Genomic DNA, 19,449 nt, shown 5'->3' with positions numbered 1-19,449 from the left:
ACAGATGTGTGGGTTTATATCCTGGCTCTCGATTCTGTTCCATTGCTCTGTGTGTCTGTATTTGTGCCAGTACGATGCTGTTTTGGTTACTATGGCTTTGTAGTACATTTTAAAATCAGGCAGTGTGATACCTCCAGCTCTGTTCTTTTTTCTCAGGAATCCTTTATCTATCTGGGGTCTTTTGCTGTTCCATCTAAATTTTAGGATTCTTTGTTCTACTTCTGTGAAAAATGTTGTTGGAACTTTGATAGGGATTGCATTGAATCTATAGATTGGTTTAGGAAGTAGGACATTTTAACTACGTTAATTCTTCCAATCCAAGAGCATGGAATATCTTCATTTCTTTGTGTTTTCGATTTATTTCAACAATGTTTTATAGTTTTCAGTGTACAGGTCTTTCACCTCTTTAGTTAAGTTTACTCCTAGGTATTTTATTCTTTTTGTTGCAATTGTAAATGGGATTGTATTCTTAATTTCTTTGTCTATTATTTCACTGTTAGTGTATAGAAACACAACTGATTTTTGTACGTTGACTTAGTATCCTGCAACTTCACCATATTCATTTATTATTTCTAAAAGTTTTCTAGTGGATTCTTTAGGGTTTTCTCTGTATAAAATCATGTTATCTGCAAATACTGACAGTTTCACTTCTTCCTTTCCAATCTGAATCCCTTTTATTTCTTCTTCATGTCTGATTGCTCTGGATAGGACTTCCAAAACTACGTTAAATAAGAGTGGTGAAAGTGGGCATCCTTGTCAGTTCCTGTTCTTAGGGGGATAGCTTTAAGCTGTTCTTCAATGAGTATGATGCTAGCTGTGGGTTTGTCATATATGGGCTTTATTATGTTGAGATATTTTCCTTCTATACCCATTTTATTCATAGCTTTTATCATAAATGGATGCTGTATCTTGTCAAATGTTTTCTCTGCATCTATTGAGATGATCATGTGATTTTTATTCTTCATTTTGTTAATGTGATGTGTCACGTTGAGTGATTTGTGGATGTTTAACCACCCCTGCATCCCTGGAACAAATCCCACTTGGTCATGGTGTATGATCGTTTTAATGTATTGTTGTATTCAATTTGCTAGTATTTTGTTGAGGATTTTTGCACTGATATTCATCAGTGATATTGGCTTACAATTTTCTTTTTTTGCGTTGTCGTTGTCTGGTTTTAGTATCAGGGTAATGTTGGCTTCATAGAATGTGTTAGGAAGCTTTCTCTCCCTTCAATTTTTTGGAAGAGTTTGAGGATAGGTATTAAGTCTTCTTTGAATGTTTGGTAGAATTCACCATGGAAGCCATCCAGTTCTGTATTTTTACTTTTGGGGATGTTTTTGATTACTGTTTCAATCTCCTTAGTGGTGATTGGACTACTTGAATTCTCTGTTTATTCTTAATTCAGTTTTGGAAGTTGTATGACTGTAAGAATTTATCCATTTATTCTACATTATCCAATTTGTTGGCATATAACTTTTCATAGTATTCTCTTATAATCTTTTGTATTTCTGAGGGCCCATTGTAATTTCTCCTCTTTCATTTTTTTTTCTAGACCATAACCACCAGAGGGAGAGATCATGGGTTTCTTTTAAATTTTTTCATTTTTATAAAGATTGGCACCAGAGTTAACATCTGTTGCCAATCTATTTTTTCTTCCCTTCTTTTTCTCCCCAAAGCCCCCCAGTACATAGTTGTATATTTCAGTTATGGGTCTTTCTAGCTGTGGCATGTGGGATGCCGTCTCAGCATGGCCTGATGAGCAGTGCCACACCTGCGCCCAGGATCTGAACCAGTAAAACCCTGGGCTGCCAAAGCAGAGTGTGCGAACTTAATCACTCAGCCATGGGGCCAGCTCCTCTTTCTTATCTGCTTTTATTTATTTGACCCTTCTCTTTTTTTTCTTGGTGAGTCTAGCTAAAGGTCTGTCAATTTTATCTTTTCAAAGAACCAGCTCTTTGTTTCATTGATTTTTTCTGTTTCTTTTTAGTCTCTATTTCATTTATTTCTTCTCGGATTTTTATTATTCCCTTCCTTCTGCTGATTTGGGGCTTTGTTTCTTCTTCTTTTTCCAGTTCCTTTAGGTGCACTGTTAGATTATTAGGGATTTTTCTCATCTATTGAGGTAGGCCTGAACTGCTATTAACTTCCCTCTTAGAACCACTTTTGCTGTATCCCATAGACTCTGGCATGTCATATTTTCATTTTCATTTGTCTCAAGCTTATTTTTTATTTCCCCTTTGACTTCTTCATTGACCCAATCTTTGCTCAGTAGCATTTTGTTTATTCTCCACATTTTTGCGGCTTTTCTGACTTTCTTCCTGTAGTTGACTTCTAGTTTCACACCTTTGTGGTCAGAAAAGATGCTTGGTATTATTTCAATCTTCTGAAATTCACTGAGACTTGTTTTGTGGCCTAATATGTGATCAATCCTGGAGAATGTTCCATGTGCATTTGAAAAGAATGTATGTTCTGCGGTTTTTGGATGGAATGTTCTATATATATCTACGAAATCCTTCTGGTCTAATGTGTCGTTTAAGGCCAATGTTTCCTTATTGATCTTCTGTTTGGATGATCTAGCAACTGGTGTGCGTGGGGTGTTAAAGTCCCCTACTATTACTGTGTTACTGTCTGTTTCTCCTTTTATGTTTGTTAATAAGTGCTTTATATATTTAGGTGCTCCTATGTTGGATGCACAGATATTTACAAGTGTTATATCCTCTTCTTGGATTGTTCCCTTTGTCATCATGTAGTGCCCTTCTTTGTCTTTTGTTACACGTTTTGTTTTAAAGTCTGTTTTGTCTGATATAAATATTGCTGCCCCAGCTTTCTTTTTATTGCCATTTGCATGGAGTATGTTTTTCCATCCTTTCACTTTCAGTTTGTGAGTGTCTTTAGGTCTGAAGTGTGTCTCTTGTATGCAGCATATATGGGTGTTGTTTTTTTATCCAATTGGCCACCCTATGCCTTTTGATTGGAGCATTTAGTTCACTGACATTTAAAGTAGCTATTGATAAGTATGTACTTATTGCCATTTTGTTACTTTTTTCTCGGTGTATTAGTAGTTTTTCTCTGTTCTTTTCTTCTTCTCTTGCTCTCTTCCCTTGTGGTTTGACAGCTTTCTTTAGTATTAGGTTTAGGTTCCTTTAATTTTTTGCATATTTATTATAGGTTTCTGGCTTGTGATTACCATGAGGTTCATATATAACGACCTACGTATACAGCAATCTATGTTAACTTGATAGACTCTTTAGTTTGACCTCTTTCTAAAAGCTGTACTCTTTTACTCCTCTCCTCCCACATTTTATGTTTTTGATCCCCTCTTCTCACATTTTATGTTTGTGATATCATATCTAACCTCCTTTTGAGTGTGTCTATCCATTACCTTCCTATCAGGGAAATAGGGAATTTTACTACTTTTGTCCCTGGACCTTCATATTATCTTCATAGGTGGTTGATCTGCTACCTTTACTGTATTGTTGGCTTTACCACTGATTTCATTGCCTTTTTTGTTGTTGTTGATAATTTTCTTATTCCTATTTGTGGCCTTCTCTTTCCCTCTTAAATACGTTCCTTAAGCATTTCTTGTCAAACTTGTTTCTTGGTGATACACTCCTTTAATTCTTGCTTGTCTGGTAAGCTGTATCTCTCCTTCCATTCTGTATGATAACCTCGCTGGGTAGAGTATTCTTGGCTGTAAGGTTTTTCCTTTCAGTACTTTAAATATATCCTGCCATTGTCTTCTAGCCTGTAGGGTTTTGTCTGAGAAGTCACCTGATAGCCTTATGGGGTTTCCTTTGTATGTAACGTGGTGCCCTTATCTTGCAGCTCTTAGGATTCTCTCTTTATCTTTAATTCTTGACATTTTAATTATAATGTGACTTTTAATTATATGTGACATTTATTTATAATGTGACATTTAATTATAATGTGTGGGCCTTTTTGATTTTATCTTGTTTGGCACTCTCGGTGCCTCCTGTACCTGGATGTCTGTTTCCTTCCTAAGGTTAGGAAAGTTTTCAACTATTATTTCTTCAAATAGATTCTCTGCCCCTTTGTCTCTTTCTTCTCCTTCTAGGACACATATAATACGGATTTTAGGGCACTTGATCTTCTCCCAGAGGTTCCTTAGACTGTTCTCCTTCTTTTGAATTCTTTTTTCTTTTATCTGTTCAGCTTGGGTGATTTCCTCTAGTCTTTTGTCCAGCTCACTTATCCATCCTTCTGTATCACCTACTCTGCTATTGAGTCCCTCTAGTGAACTTTTCATTTGCATTGTTGTATTCTTCGTTTCTGATTGGTTCTTTTTTGTATTTTCCAGTTCTATGTTGACATTCTCACTGAGTTCATCCAGTCTTCTCCCAAGATCAGTGAGCATCCTTATGACTTTTTGTTTGAACTGTTAGTCAGGTAGATTGTTTATTTCCATTTCCTTTAGTTCTTTTTCTGGGATTTTGTCCTGTTCCCTTGCTTAGAATGTATTCCTTTGCCTCCTCCTTTTGCCTCTTTCTCTGTGCTCATATCTCTGTATTAGGTGGGTCAGCTATGTCTCCTGATCTTGAAGAGGTGACCTTATGTAAGAGATGCCTTCTGAGACCCAGCAGTGTGCTTCCTTCTCATTACCAGTTCCAAATGTTCCAGAAGTGTCCCCTGTGTGGGCTACATGTGCCCTTCTGTTATGGCAGGATTGCTCTTTCTGCAGGTTCCCAGGGAGCTAGGCTGTCCCTGGCTGGCTGGTTGTAATGCCCAGCTGCTTGTGGCTGCAATGGACACTTCACTCACTTTTATCAGGCATGGGGAGCCCCGCAACATTGGCTGCAAGGTCTAATAGCACATTCCTGTTGCACTTTTTCTGTTCAGTGAGCAGGCCCCCAGTGTGGCTGGCTACTAGGCTCAGGGACTTACAACTGCTGTAGGCCTCTGGCCTGCAAGGCTCTTTGCGCTCTCAGGACTGCAGCTGAGTGGGGCCAGCCTCAGGCATCAGAGTACCCAATTGTTTCATGCTTTGGAAAGTGGAGCCGATCCCCTATGTGGCTGTTTGAGAAGCACAGGTCTTCTGCAGCTGATAAGCCCCACCACCCACAGGGCCACACACACCACCAATATAGTCCTGCCCCATGCATGCACCCTGGCCCTCTGAAGCAGACCTAGTTGCCCCACTGTACAGCCCCCACACAGTCCAACTGTTCCTCATTCATGCAGAGGTGGACCCACTCGCCCCACTGAGGAGGATCCAGGCACTCACTCTATGCAGGCCCACAAGTTGCCCGAGGGCTTGCTGTTGTGTGGGACCTATCTCTAGGGTGGGCTGCCTGAGCCAGCTGAGCCAGATTAAATCAGACCCCTAGTGGTCACGGTAGACCCTGGGCTCACAGGCCAGAGGAAGAACTTCAATGGCATCTGCCAGCATCTGTGTCAGCATACCTGTACTCAGTCACAATAATGGCTGATGCCAATGTCTCAGTCCCTGGGGAGGTCTCACCTCTCAGCAAGATGCACCCAGAGCTACCAGGTGAATCTCTTTTCACCAAAGGACTGTTCACCTTTCTTTGTGGTGATTTTAAGTTGCTTTCCAAAATGGGTGAATTTGTGCATGGGTGCTATAAGAGCTGCCTTTTTTTCCTTATGTCCGTTAGCTTTTCTGGGGGTATTCCCCATTGTTGTTAGTACCCAGCAAAGCCAGATATTATGACACTTGTCTCAACTGTGCTGAGTCCAAAGCTGCTTATAGCAATAACACTCCCTCACTCAGGTCCCCCATTCCTCCAGGGAAGGCTGTGTACCTTAGGATTGCTCCCGTCCAGCCATGAAACACCACAGCTCATGAAGGCAGCATTTTTCCTTTCCAGAAAGGAATTTCTGCCTCTTCCACCTCAGTCAGGGCTGTCCCTTGTTATGGGATTCTTTTTATCCAGTTTTCAGTTCTCTCTGGGGGTAATTGTTCCCAGAGTAGTTGTAAATTTGTTATGTCTGTGGGAGGAGGTGAGTTTGGAGTCTGCCTACGCTGCCATCTTGACACCTCTTCTTGATTTACAAATTTTGAACACTTTTTTATATGAATAATTTATGATAAGCCATCATTTAATCTCAAAGTATAAAAATCATATTTTAGATAACAACTAATGATGATAACATTTATCCAAACTAAAATAATAGTATTCCCATTCACCTGATGATGATATATGTACAGAGATACAATTTGAAATTGGGCTAATTTATGAAATTAGAATCTAGCCTAGTTTCGGTTCTAAATTCAGACCATAATCATAGTTTTTCCTTTGGTTCAGATATAATTCTCTCCTATTAAGACCATTCATTTTTCTTAATGTAACATTCAGTTTGCTAAAAGATGCTGACACACCTCCTAAATCTCTGACCCTTCCTATTGATGAATGGATGGGCTATCTATTGCAGCAAATACTATAGATTAAGGTTATTCACTTTTGGTTCAAACTATAGTAATACCTCAGTTAAGAACTAGACACAACCATCAATGCACAAAAAACAGAGATCAACATATGTCAATACTTAAGAAATTGCAAACTGAGTTTATTATCATATAACAATGATATCTATAAAGCACGAGGAGACTTTTATCAAGTAACTGAGTCTTAGCTCATTTGAGAGTCAGTTGATGCTTACCTGGGCATTGAAGGGTTAACTCATTTTCAAAGAAAAGACTATTCAAATTGTGGTAAAATAAAATTTTTAAATGGAATCAAGGTGACCATTTTTGTTTTACAATAAGAATAATATTTAGACAGGGTCTGCCTCATCCTGTGACTTAACAACGAATCTTACAGAAAGGCAAATGGTTTCATAGACTAGGAGGTCACGAGTGCACACACTACATTCCCTTTTTAAGGGAAAGGCAAATAAGAAAATAATAATCAGGCTTACATCAAAGGCTTAACCAAAAAAGTGATTTCTAGTATATGTCTTGTAATCAAATTAGATTCAACCTTATGAATCACATACACAGAGTCATTAAAAAAGATCATTTATAGTCTCAGCCCGAAGCAAGGTACAAATATAAAATAATAATAATTTCCAAAGAGGATTGTAGCAATGACAGTATTCTTATAATAAGTAGATAACCATCCAATTTAGTGTAATTTGAAAGATACTGGATATTTAAATTCAGGGATGCTTATTAGAAATTCAGACATTACTTTCGAGTCTCACTGTATACATTGAAAGAGTTTTCATCAAAGAAGTAAAACAGATTTTTTTAAAAATGAAGACTTACCTTTAAGATTTCTGGAGATATTGTGGTGTAATTATATGTTTTGAAATAACCAAGGTATCTAATGTGTTAACAAATGAAATGCATATCTCCTGTCCACATATATCATTAATTAATAAATTACAGTATTCTATATTTTTATTTTCAACATTGGCTAATATACAGGATAATTTCAAATTTGTGTTAGTTCATAAACACTCTGGTCAGCACGCCATAGAAGAAACTGGTGATAAATACCCCCAAGTTGCTTGTAGAATAGCTGAATTGCAACTTTCCTAGTAGATGAAATCATGTTTCTGAGATACCAACTGCAGATGAGACGTACTTGGAAGAGAGAAAGCATTAACTGGTCAGAGTGCTTCTGTTATCTTATCACTCTGCCTTGTTGGGGGCTGCCTCTCCTATCGTGTCTCTATTAACTGGGAGCAAATGCCCAGGATGAAGAACGTCTTCAAATAACGCATATGCAGATTGCATTCTTCTATTTAAAAAATTACACATATCAGAAATTATTTCTTTTCCAATCACTTTGAGAAAAATTATGAATTTCTCCCAGATTTTAAGATATTTATTTCCAGTTAACCTGGAAATAATTCACTACATTTGCCTTGAAAAGTTGTCATGGATTCTCTGAGAATGAAAATAACCCTACTGTTTATAATGAGGAAGAGAAATGATTTCCTGTCTGAATTCCCTTTTACTCTCCACAGGTCTAGGGTTGGCAGGAATAAGGTTGGGTTTTAGGAGTTTGGTGCTATGTCCATGGTTCCAATAGCTTAGACACTGGGACGCAGAGTGGGAAGCGAGGATAGATTCCTACAGAAAGCTGACACTGAAACGCATGGCAGAGCTCAATAGTGAAGTGACAGGAACTATTCTAGGCATTTAGGATACAGTCATGAACAAAACTGGCATGAGGTTCTCAAGGATCTACTATTTTAATGTATTATAAAGGCTATGTTCAATGGTCCAGAAACAACACTGAGAATAAGATCACATGGTTTAGAACCCAGATATGTAGAGACAAGATAGCAGGTAGGAATAAATGAAGAGATTCCCAAATGGCACAAATCATCTTGGACTGACAAAATCTGCATCTATAAGTCTAAAGTAAAATCACTCCTAAACATGTGTAACTCACTAGAAGAATCGGAAACTCAAGACACACTTCCTCTATGGACGGAAGGTGCTGAGCAGAATAAAATCTTCAGGTACAGTGTTATTTTCTTTAAAGACAGGACAACTCTGCGTGACTCATTCCAAGTATGGTCTCCTTCACATGGAAAGTTCTGGAATTTTGTAGATAAAGTGACATAAACCATTCACTGCAAAAATATATGTCTTGACTGAATGAAACAGGGAAGTAAATCAAATAACCGTGGGAATCATAGCAGCAATCCTATTTTATTAAGAAGTCACTTATGAATTGCAGTCACAAATTAAATCAAGGAAGTTTTATTTCAATATGAGGTGATAAAGGGGTGGATATATAAAAGGTTGTCGAAAAAAGGCAGAGTGGAAAATTTTTGGAGGAGCTGGAGAAATCGTTTTTCTGCACCTATGGTATACGGCAATGGGCAAATCAAAGCACCATCTGTAAATATTCTAACCCAGGGCAGAGGTTGGCGCAATCCCGCTTTCCTATCCCTGAAAGCGTGGGTTTCATGAACTCAAGTCATAATTCATGCCAAGAAAGTTTTGGTAAAGAGGAGTAAAGTCTTAGCAAGAGCAACATTTAGTCTAAGAGATGTGTTTCTGGAAGGATCGATGCTTCAGCTGCTCCATCTTGGACTGGCAGAAAGAGCCTCACTGCCCGGTGGGCGAGGACCACTTCCTCTTTGGATGTTCCAGTCCTCAGTTGCACAGGGACTCACGGCCCAGGATGAAGAGCCCAATTCACAGTACCCTAACTCTGTCAACATCCTACTGTGAGGAAAGCAGGAGACCCAACAGAGGAAACAGCTACAGAAATTATGATATATTAATATGCTGTACAATTTTTTCAGGGCTCCTATTTATCCCTGCCAGTTTTTTAGACAGAGAAATCTGGGCGACCTCAGAACAGCCAGGAATTGAGATGTCAGAGATGACTTCCTGAATAAATTAATTAACTAATTAAGATGCCAGAATAAGACATAAATGCCTCAGATAATTTGGGAAAGGAGTGCAAACAAGGCTCTTTTCTGTACTTAGAGGAAGCAGGGAGAGCTGGCTTAAAGAAATAATGCATGAATTTTACAAATATAGGTAATAGAATATAAGAAAATGTAGTCTCATTGTGACTTACAGAAAACTGTATAAGGACTCAAACTAAAAACAGAATAAAGAGATGTACAGAAAATGTATTCTGCCTTTAGATTTCATTGTTCCTATCGGCAACTTAGTCGTGCTGTAAAATTTTTGGAAAAGAAACAGTTTAAATAAAGTAAAAAATAAAAAAGCACTCTAAAAGCCATTACTTTTACTCAATTTTCATTAAGTTCTATTTTAAATAAACCTTACCAGGGTCTGATTCCAACTTTCTAAATTCAAAAAGTATCCTTTTGTTTATCTGTAATAAATACTTTACCAAGGCAGGCTGAGCAGTTCTCCAAGGCTGAGCTAAGAGACCATCATCAATAAAGACAATGAGTGACAGGGGAAAGAGTGGATTTCACATCCCTATTTTACTAGGATTTGATGATATCATCTTCCCTCCACTCACAAATCACAACACAGAGACATAACGTAAACAAAGGCAGAGAAGAGATTTGCATTCATCAAAAAAACAGTACTCCAGCCTTTTTTCTCCACTAATATCTATTTGCAGTATCTGCTTGGCAAGGAAACTAGATCATAATCTTTAAATTACTGCAGAGTGTGTTGGAAGTTGAAATCTGTTTCATTAAATGTCAGCAAAGGTGTATTGTCCCATTTTGCTGATCCATTATAAAGACTTAAATGGTAGAATCCAGTAATAATAGGCTCCAGCAACCTCTAAGAATTTTGCATCAGACAAGCTGTATAAGTAAAATGGTAATTACCAAATATAGCACCCAACGTTTAAGAAAAAGAGAGATTCTCATAAAGATTTTTTTAAATTAGCTTTCTCATTCTTTCCTTTTCATGCAGCGATTCACCTGGGTACAGCAAAATCAATTCCTAATTTTCAGAAAAATTAGAATGCTTTAATGTTTTAACTATCCTTTTGATATGGCTATCCTGGGATAGTAAACCAATGCTATAAATGATTTTTTTATAAGAAATTAAAATATAGTTGGAAAAAAGCCAGAAAAGATAATTCTCATTCTTACGTACCTACACTAAACACAATTACATTGATTTCAGTATATTAACATTTGGAAGTAAATTTTTTGGCACATGTCAAAGTCTGCCTCCCCTTTTTGGAACTCCTACAAGTACTGTTTCACACTAATAAATAATTTACATTCTAAGAGAAATTTAATGGCACTGTGTTAGTTGAGCACTCCAACTTCCTTCCCTTTAAGAGGTTGAATGTCTGAAAGTATTTTACCCAGCCACATTTTACTATTTGGGTGACAAAAATACAATCAGCTCCTACTTCGCCAAGATGAGGCAGATGTCAGTGATGACTTTTAGGTTGTGCTTCTCTTGAAGCCTAAGAAAAACAGAGCTAGCCCTGGTTGTCTACAGAGCTACAGGTGGGATCTTTTCTGTGTCCAGCTTAAAGAGCTAATGATCATCAAGGGGAAGCCTTCCTACTTAGCACCCCTATTGTGCACGTGCAGCCTGCATGTTCCAGCTGCTGCTTGGTACACAAGAATTCTTTACTAAGAGTTAGAGGCACCTACTTGTCCCCGAGTCCAGGGTGAAGGTGGGTGGGAGGGAGGTATCAAGGCTCTTGACTGGAAAAAGAGCTTGCCCTGTCCTCATGCCCTTGGACTATTGGATGTGCTGGTACCCCCTGCAAATGATGTATGTAGGTGGAAATAAGAGTGAATGAAGACAGAATAATTATCCCAATTAGTCCCCCTGACTGCTTATTTCTGTTTATTCTCACTTCTTAGTTGTCATTTCCAGGTGGGTTTTCTTTGCCTACTATAAAACCGGTAACCTGTTACAACTGTAATTTCACAAGGATGTTAACTTTTATAACCTCTGTTATTGCTGACAATTTTACACAGATGTGATATACCATAAATCAAATCCTGTTCCAAGACACGGAATTACAGCACAGACAGCACATTGTTCTCATTGTACCATTGCATTATAAAGTAGGTATTTCAAACAGAGACTGGAGTGTCTCATACATACAACCTGCCCTTGCACGACCTCCTTCTTCAGGCCACCCCTTACCCCATTCTTCATTCTATAAACAGTAATCATGCTGATCTTGTTGGAAGAGAACTACTTAAAATGGCAGTATTTGTTTTTATCATTAGAAAGTTGTCACTATACACTCTCAAAGCAAGTCTTTCTCACTTCTCCTTGGTTTTATTTTTCTAGAATAGATGCAAACTAAATTTCTAATGCTCCCAATAAAAGTTAAAACATTAAACTTCCTTCAGATTATAAAGATAAGTCCTTAGAAGAACATACAGCATTAAAAATAGAAATGTGTTCTAAACTATTTATGCCTTTAGTTCTTACCACTGTAATTTTCTGAATAGACAGTAATGTGAAATTCTAAGAAAAAATCCAGTCATAGCTATAGTACTCTCAGGGGCATAGATATTATGTGCTTCTTAGGTATGATAATATTTTGTTGAAAAAAATGTAATCAATTGGTCTAGGTTCTCTGAGTAGATTATGAAAATAAGCCAGAGGTTAAAGAAAAAAGAGTAAAGACCAACTAGAGAAGTCCGTCTTTTCTCCCAAATAAATTTAAAAGTGAGATATTTAGAGATTTATCTTGGATAAAAGAAGATTGCTGTTAAACAGAAACCCACGTAATTACACAACGAACACAAAATAGTAATTGTGTGAAATAATATAATAAAAAAAGTATAAAAGTATGACAGAAAATTTGATAATGATTATGAAACTGTGTAAATGATGGTTTTCAGAAGGCTTATGACTGGTGGCTGAAAACAGGCAATAATAAAACAGGAAAGTCGCCTGACCCCACAGTGGATAGAGAGGTACAGGAGCAAATTCTGATGACCGTGCCCCGTGATGTGAAGTTGTATGTAGTTGCCTCAAACCTAAGAGACTAGGAGTTCTCTAAGTCTCTGGAGACGTCAATCACTCATCTGTTTTATCCCATCATTTAGCACAGCAACTGGCATAATCATAGACCACTAGTACTCATCAAAAATCCTTTTCCTTTCCTTCTGGGGCACACAACTAGACTGCACTTTGCCAGAAACCCTTACAGTCCGGCCATGTGACCTCTCTTAAGCAAAAAAACATGTGTCACTCAAGGCTGTGCTCTTGGGAAGCATCTGCTTATCCCACACTCTCTTTTTCCTTCTACTCGAGGGGTACAGAGGATGAGGCCCACAAGTGTCAGAGCCATAGAGCAGATCAGTATAGATCCATCTAGTATAGCCATAGAACAGATCAGTATGGATCTGTCTAGTATAGCCATAGAACAGATCAGTATGGATCCATATAGTATAGTCATAGAGCAGATCAGTAGAGATCCATCTAGTATAGCAATGGAACAGATCAGCGTAGATCCATCTAGTATAGCCATGGAACAGATCAGTCATAGGATAGATCAGTCCTTGAATCATCTGGGGGAGACTGCCTGTTGGCCAAGAAGATCTGCCTGGCTGGGAGAGGCAAAGGATGTGCTTAGGATCCAAAATTTAAGCATGTACTTGCTCTCATGTCGTCGAGTTCATTCTCTAGATGCCATTGTAACATAATTCAGTTATTTAGAAAGATGGCTGCTAAGGAACAAGAGGCTATGCTAGGTACCATTGCCTGAGGTTTCCAATGGTCATATATAACTCCAATTTGAAATTGGGAATTAATCTTCACTATGCCAACTAATATCCTGTGCACTGGAGAGTGTGTATTACCCTAATTACCACTGGACAGGAAGAAAACTAAACTTTCTAACATATAGAACTCAACATGAGTCAGCAAACGATGGAATAAAAGAAGTGGTTACTTTAGAGCTTAATGGAAACTACTTCTTAAAATCTTATTATTCAAAAGAAATATTCACAGGATTCATATACATTAGCTTCCTAAAATTGATAGCATTGACCTGGAAGATAAAGTTATATTATATATGTACTAACTGAAACATCATGAAGGTTAATATCTTTAAATGCACTCAAAAAATAAAAATTACAGTGGCTGGCACAGTGATGTTGTGGTTAAGTTTCTGCGCTCTGCTTTGGTGGCCCAGAATTTGCAGGTTCAGATCCTGGGCACAGACCTACACACCGTTCATCAAGCCATGCTGTGGTGGCATCCCACATACAAAACAGAGGAAGATGGGCAGAGATGTTAGCTCAGGGACAGTCTTCCTCATAAAAAAAAAAAAATAGTAATAAAAAAGTAAAAATAAAAAGTACAAGTGTGAGAAATTTAAAGAGAGATAAAAATTAGAATGTAGATTTAAGTGATTTCTTTATACCCCTACTAAAGATGTTAATAAAATAGTTTCTTATTTTTCTAACGCTTTTCTTTACTTTTTTATTACAACAGTAATATACATGTGTGCATTTTATCAAATTTGAAAATTAGAGAGACTATTGATCCACATGGCTCACTTTTTAGGAGTTATCCATTATTTATATTTCCTGCCTATTTTACTTTATAATCTGTACATATAAATACATAGATTACAATATATACATGTATGTGTGTGTTTGTATATTTAAAAATAAAATTGGCATCATATAATCAACATAGATTTTTGTTCTGTTTTCACATTTAATTACAACAGGAACATTTTTCATGTCATTAAATAGTTTTTTAAATTATTATTTTTAACAATTGCTTAAAATTTGTTTGAATGCACCAATATTTAAGCTTTCCCCTGCTGTTGAAATTAATGTTGATACTAGTTTTTTTACTGAAATATTTTTATATCAATATTCATGTACATTTCTGATTATTTTCATAAGTAGGCTTCCTGGATTTTGGATTCTTGGGTTTAAAAATGTGAATATCTCTAAACTGATTTCGGAAAACTGCTCATCCTCCCTCAAGTTGCTGCATTGGACTCAGCACCATTCAATCAGCATCTTGCTCTAACATGTCTTGATCTTTCTTATTTTACAGGTAACAATGATCTCACAAACTTGTTTTTATTAGCAATTCTTTGTTTCCCCATTTGAAAACATTTTTATTTTGGCTTTTATGAGTAGTTTCTTCAGGCCATCCCCTCCTCTCTCCTACTCTTGCCCTTATTGGGGTAGCTACATCTTTGCGATTTAAAAGTACTCCATATATTACATTTATTAACTTTGAAGCTATGATACATATTGCAAATATCTTATTTCAGGATGTCATTTATAGTATTTTATCACAAAAAGTAGTTTCAACTTTTTAGATAATCAAATTTACTTGAAATTTTGCCCCTAACATTTCCTTTACTTTTATGCTTAGAATGTTCTTCCCTATCCCAAGAGAACATCATTATTCTCACACATTTTCTTCCTTTGCTTCTTAATTTTGTTTTGTTTTCCTTTTACCTCTTTAATCCATATATTTTGGTGAAAGAAATGGTCACAACTATTCTGTGCAAGGCCCTAGTCTCACGCATTTTCCAAGCTTACCTGCTTTCCGATAGTGACATGGCAACCAGCACAGAGATGGCAGTGACGTAAGGTCAATGGGATCCATCTAAATTCAAATATTTTCCTTCAAAAAATATCTAATTAGAATTCTGTCATTGGAACTTTAAACAAACAAGTTTAATTTAAAAATCACCTATCATTGGAAATAGAGCCACAAATTTCCATTTACTATTTAGTGAAGTTAAACAGGAATAACTCTGAGCAGACTACACAAGTACTTGAGTACTTTGACACCAAGTTCCTTTTTCTCAGAAGCTCAGTACAGAGCACCAGCCAGTGCTTCTTCCGTCTGTGTCTCATTTTCCTTCTTTTGTCCCTTCGTCTTCTGTCTTAAGGCCCAGATTTCCCTCTTGCATATTCCTGGCTGGAGAGAAGTCTGCAATCGTCTCATATTCAGTGGGCTCTTGAGGTCTGTGAGAGGCAGGTCCTGAGACAGGTCCCCGAGTCCATCACCATCACCATGGCCTTCAATCTCCCTGATAAAAAGCAGCCAAGTCTAACTGAACAATGCAAGCTTGGATGAGCACCCTGCAGGACTGTTTTCCATCAGTGATTAATTCATCTGGACAGGAAGCTGTGTTCCCTAAACCTAAATCAATTACTCCCATACCAGTGAAATTTCACCCATGAAAAATCCATGTTTACTCTCTGCCTCCAAACGGTGGTGAAATTTAAACGGACACGTTGTAGTAACTCATTTAAACTGTTAATCTAAATGATGAGGTTATCCAATTTTTTCTTTTTTCCTGAGCTAAGTTTTCTCTGATCCAAAGGGCCTAGTATTATCAAGGAAATTATAAGTAAAACAAAAGAACTGATCTGAAACAAAGTACAGACATAAAGGAGATGAAACTCTTTATGAATGTAGTTTATTGCCTTGAGCTCACACCAAATTTCTCTAAGAACCCTAAATTAGCCCAGATATCCTAGGATCAAAATACTCCTTTTTTCTTAACAGAGACCAGGAAAATACTTCTGTTTTTCTATTGCTGTCTTATTCAAAATCACTAAATCTGGGGTCTCCTTGCATTGACCTGATTGTAGTCTTTAGACTCACATAGGGCTTGTTTCTTAGCTGATGGCAGGTTTAACAGTGTGACTGTCGGGGTTGTGGAGAGCAGCCTTGTGGCTGGGGAAAGATTAGGTACAGTGATTACATTACAGGAAACACACAGCCCAGACCCATGATGGAAAAGCTATAGAGGCAACTGGAATGTTGCTAGAAAAAAGCTTACCTGCAGAGAGTCTCTCCATGGGGTCTTTTGGGTAACTGGTAGATTATGCTCTACTTTAAGAACCCTTAACTCTTTGAAGGACCCTAATACTTAGCCACAGAGGCTACGTTTCCTCTGTATGCTAACAAGTTACAGTTTCAACATGGCTGCATCAAATGTGGTCTTAAAGGGAAGGCTGCAGCAAGTACCAAGCACTTGCCTGAAAAAGATGTAGGTAAAGACGACCAAACCAAACTGCTTTCCAGTTCTCATCTATAAGGCCAAAGACTGCTATGTCTCGGTCAACTATACCTCCAAATAAGACAGTAGAGAGGCCATTTAGCCTTAATCTATTTATGTATTCAAAACCTTTAGAAGAATATTGTAGTCCAATTCTATATCCAATGAGAAAGATAGGGAAATATATGTGAGTTTAGCAAAGCTTGTCAGAGAGAGTAGAGATTATGAATTTGTATTCATGATCCACACTGTTCTATCTCAAGACAAGCCCATTTTTCTCTCCTCTCCCCTTTTTTTCTTCCATCCTTCTCTTCAATAAACAGACATGCCTATGGGGAACAGGAAGAGAGTTCTCACAAAAATGATACACATCGCAGAACTGCAGGACAACAACGTTACCAAAGTGTGTAGCACTGCTGAATTAGGGAAATCATGTTTCAACACTCTACTGTGTGGATAGATATAAAAACTTAATAAGGTACACATGCACATTAAAGTATATATGTAAATATAAAAATCAGTACTTTGGAAGAGGAAAATCAATCACACTTTGAGGTGGAATCATTCCTTTAAAACAACAACAACAACAAGGCCATCGTGCTGACTTTGCATTTCATCTTTAGAGTTACACAAGCTATCTGCAAAGGCAAGGAATTTATAGCTCTCAGTTAACATATACTCAAAGGAATAAATGTATGGAACAGCAGCACAATAAAATCCTCGTCCTGTGGCTTCACTGCAGAATTCCCTAATACAAACTGAAAAGACTGAAATAGTATTCCTTAGCTGATTTTCAGCCACTCTTTATGTCCTGATCATGACATACATTTTAAATCCTAGTGCTTGTAAATATATTTGTTCTTTGGACTCATGTAATTGCACCTCTCCGATAAAAATGATTTTCTTAAATGATACACCCTCTTGGTATAGCACATAATCCATTTTTTTCTTCCAACTGCAGCACACATATGCACATTCTACCAGCACAGCTTTCCAAATGCTGAGCAGTTCTTTGAAAGACCCGCACCCATCACGGTGGGGACACTCGGTGTTACGTGCAGTTCAGTCATTGGACACCCTGGCCCTTCATTGTGGCCATGGAGATGCACAGGATCAGCGAGGGGTATATTTAATGTATTTCAGGTATTTGTTTAAGTGACATAATCTTAGTTTGAATATCTAGTATCAACAAAATATATTTTTGTAATACTTAAGTAGGAATTTTCAAATATTCTTATATTGATTCTTGATAAATAAGCAAAAAAAAAAGTGCTATGCCCTATCAAATACAGATATTTATCATTGAAAACACTCCAACAAGCAGTGTTGATTTATGTCTAGATACCCATATCATACTCAATCTCTTCCATTTGAGCACAGGCCATGGTTAATATATACGCAAACCAGTTCCTAGGAATATTGCTAATAGCACTTGCTATCACCTACACTGTATCACATCAAAACTTACTGAATGAAATTTGAAAAATATGCCGCTTCTCTGATCCTGACAACATCACTTTTCAGGCAGGATATAGGATATCCTCGTGGGAAGAGTAACAAAAAATGTGAGTCCATGCTCAGCTACTGTTTTCCTAATAAATCATAACAATGCCATATTGTTTGTTGTTTGTTGACTTTTAATAAAACTGGAAAAAAAGGCACATGCCCTCAGTCTTTTTGTGTTGTTTGGGTACCAGATTAGCTTTAGGGATAAAAGTCCAAACTCATATACAGAGCACAAATAATGACAAAGAACTCCAAAGTGATAAGATTAGTGAATAAATACATGAATTATTACTATATTGGTATTCTGTTATAAGCATGCTGAGATTTTCAAAAAAATGAAACCCATGTAGAAACAGGAAGATATACTTATTGCTATATGTTTACTGATCCATTTGGGACTCCACATATGATGAATACAACGTCTCTGGAAGGTAAAGAAAAGACAAAAGGAATAGAAAATAGCTTTTCTTAGTACAAAGATGAAAGCATTGAAAAGTGACTTAGCTGAATTCAATCAGGCATGCCTCAGCTTCACTCAATACCTCTCAAGTAAAGAACAGACTTAAGTTTTGTAATGAGGGTTTGGATAAAAGATAAGAGAACATTCACGGTTGCAAATATCAAACACATCAGAACTGAGTGTGTTAAAATCTCCTAACACAGGAGATTCTGTAAAACCCCTGATACACTTCTAGCTGTGCTAGAACTTTGAATTATGTAGACAGCCTTTTAAGTTCTTTCTCAGCTCTACAGTTCTATGAAAATAAGTATAAAAATACAGTCTTCAAAATCCAAGATTGTGTTCTAATGAAATAACTGACTATTAAATTAGTTGCAATGAAATAATGGATCTTCAAAAGCAGCTGTGATTTTTATAGTAACCACAGGGTTACAGAGACACTAGGAAATGATGACATCATCTGGCTCAATCCGCCCATTTTTCATTGAGACCTGAGGCTGAGAGGCAGAGAGAGGAGAAGGGCAGGAATTATTTTTTATATCTGCCTGACTATGTTTTAAAAATTATTATGAAGGAAATACATTACACAATATCTAATTTAATCCTCATACCAACTTAATGAAACAATATTACTCTCCATATTTTATAAATGAGGAAACTGGAGCTCAGAGCAGGTGAGGCTACTTGATCAATGCCACCCAGCCAGTCAGTGGCAAAACTGGGACCAAAATCGAGTGCCCCTCCTCGAAGTCTGGCAGTTTTTTATAAACCCAGAATTTCATGGGAAAATGAACTACTATTCTTCCTTCCATTATTTCTTCACGTAAAAATGTTTCCAGTGTCGACTGAGTTCATGCCTTGTAAATTCCATAACTTCCAAAGGCAATCTTATGTACTGAAGAAAATCAGAATGACTGGTTCAAACATCAGTTCCACCACATACTCGTGGGGGACCTTGGGCAAATCGTTTATGTGCTCTGTGCCTCAGTTTCCTCATTTGTGATGTAGACATAAAAATGGCACCTGTTTCACTGGGGTTATTGGGAAGATTAAATGAGACGA

At 37.3% G+C, this 19,449-nt stretch overlaps 1 protein-coding gene across 14 annotated transcripts in view; it reads right to left on the bottom strand.

Moving 5' to 3' along the window:
* The window catches only part of MAGI2 (membrane associated guanylate kinase, WW and PDZ domain containing 2), a 1,262,944-nt gene that overhangs the window by 1,193,103 nt on the left and 50,392 nt on the right, over positions 1–19,449 (bottom strand). The gene's annotated exons all lie outside the window — the stretch shown is intronic.

This window comes from Equus caballus, chromosome 4 (genome assembly GCF_041296265.1).
Source record: "Equus caballus isolate H_3958 breed thoroughbred chromosome 4, TB-T2T, whole genome shotgun sequence".
NCBI classification, from domain to species: Eukaryota; Metazoa; Chordata; class Mammalia; order Perissodactyla; family Equidae; genus Equus; species Equus caballus.
Note: the sequence above shows the minus strand (reverse complement) of the source record. Positions and strands in the feature narration are given on the sequence as shown.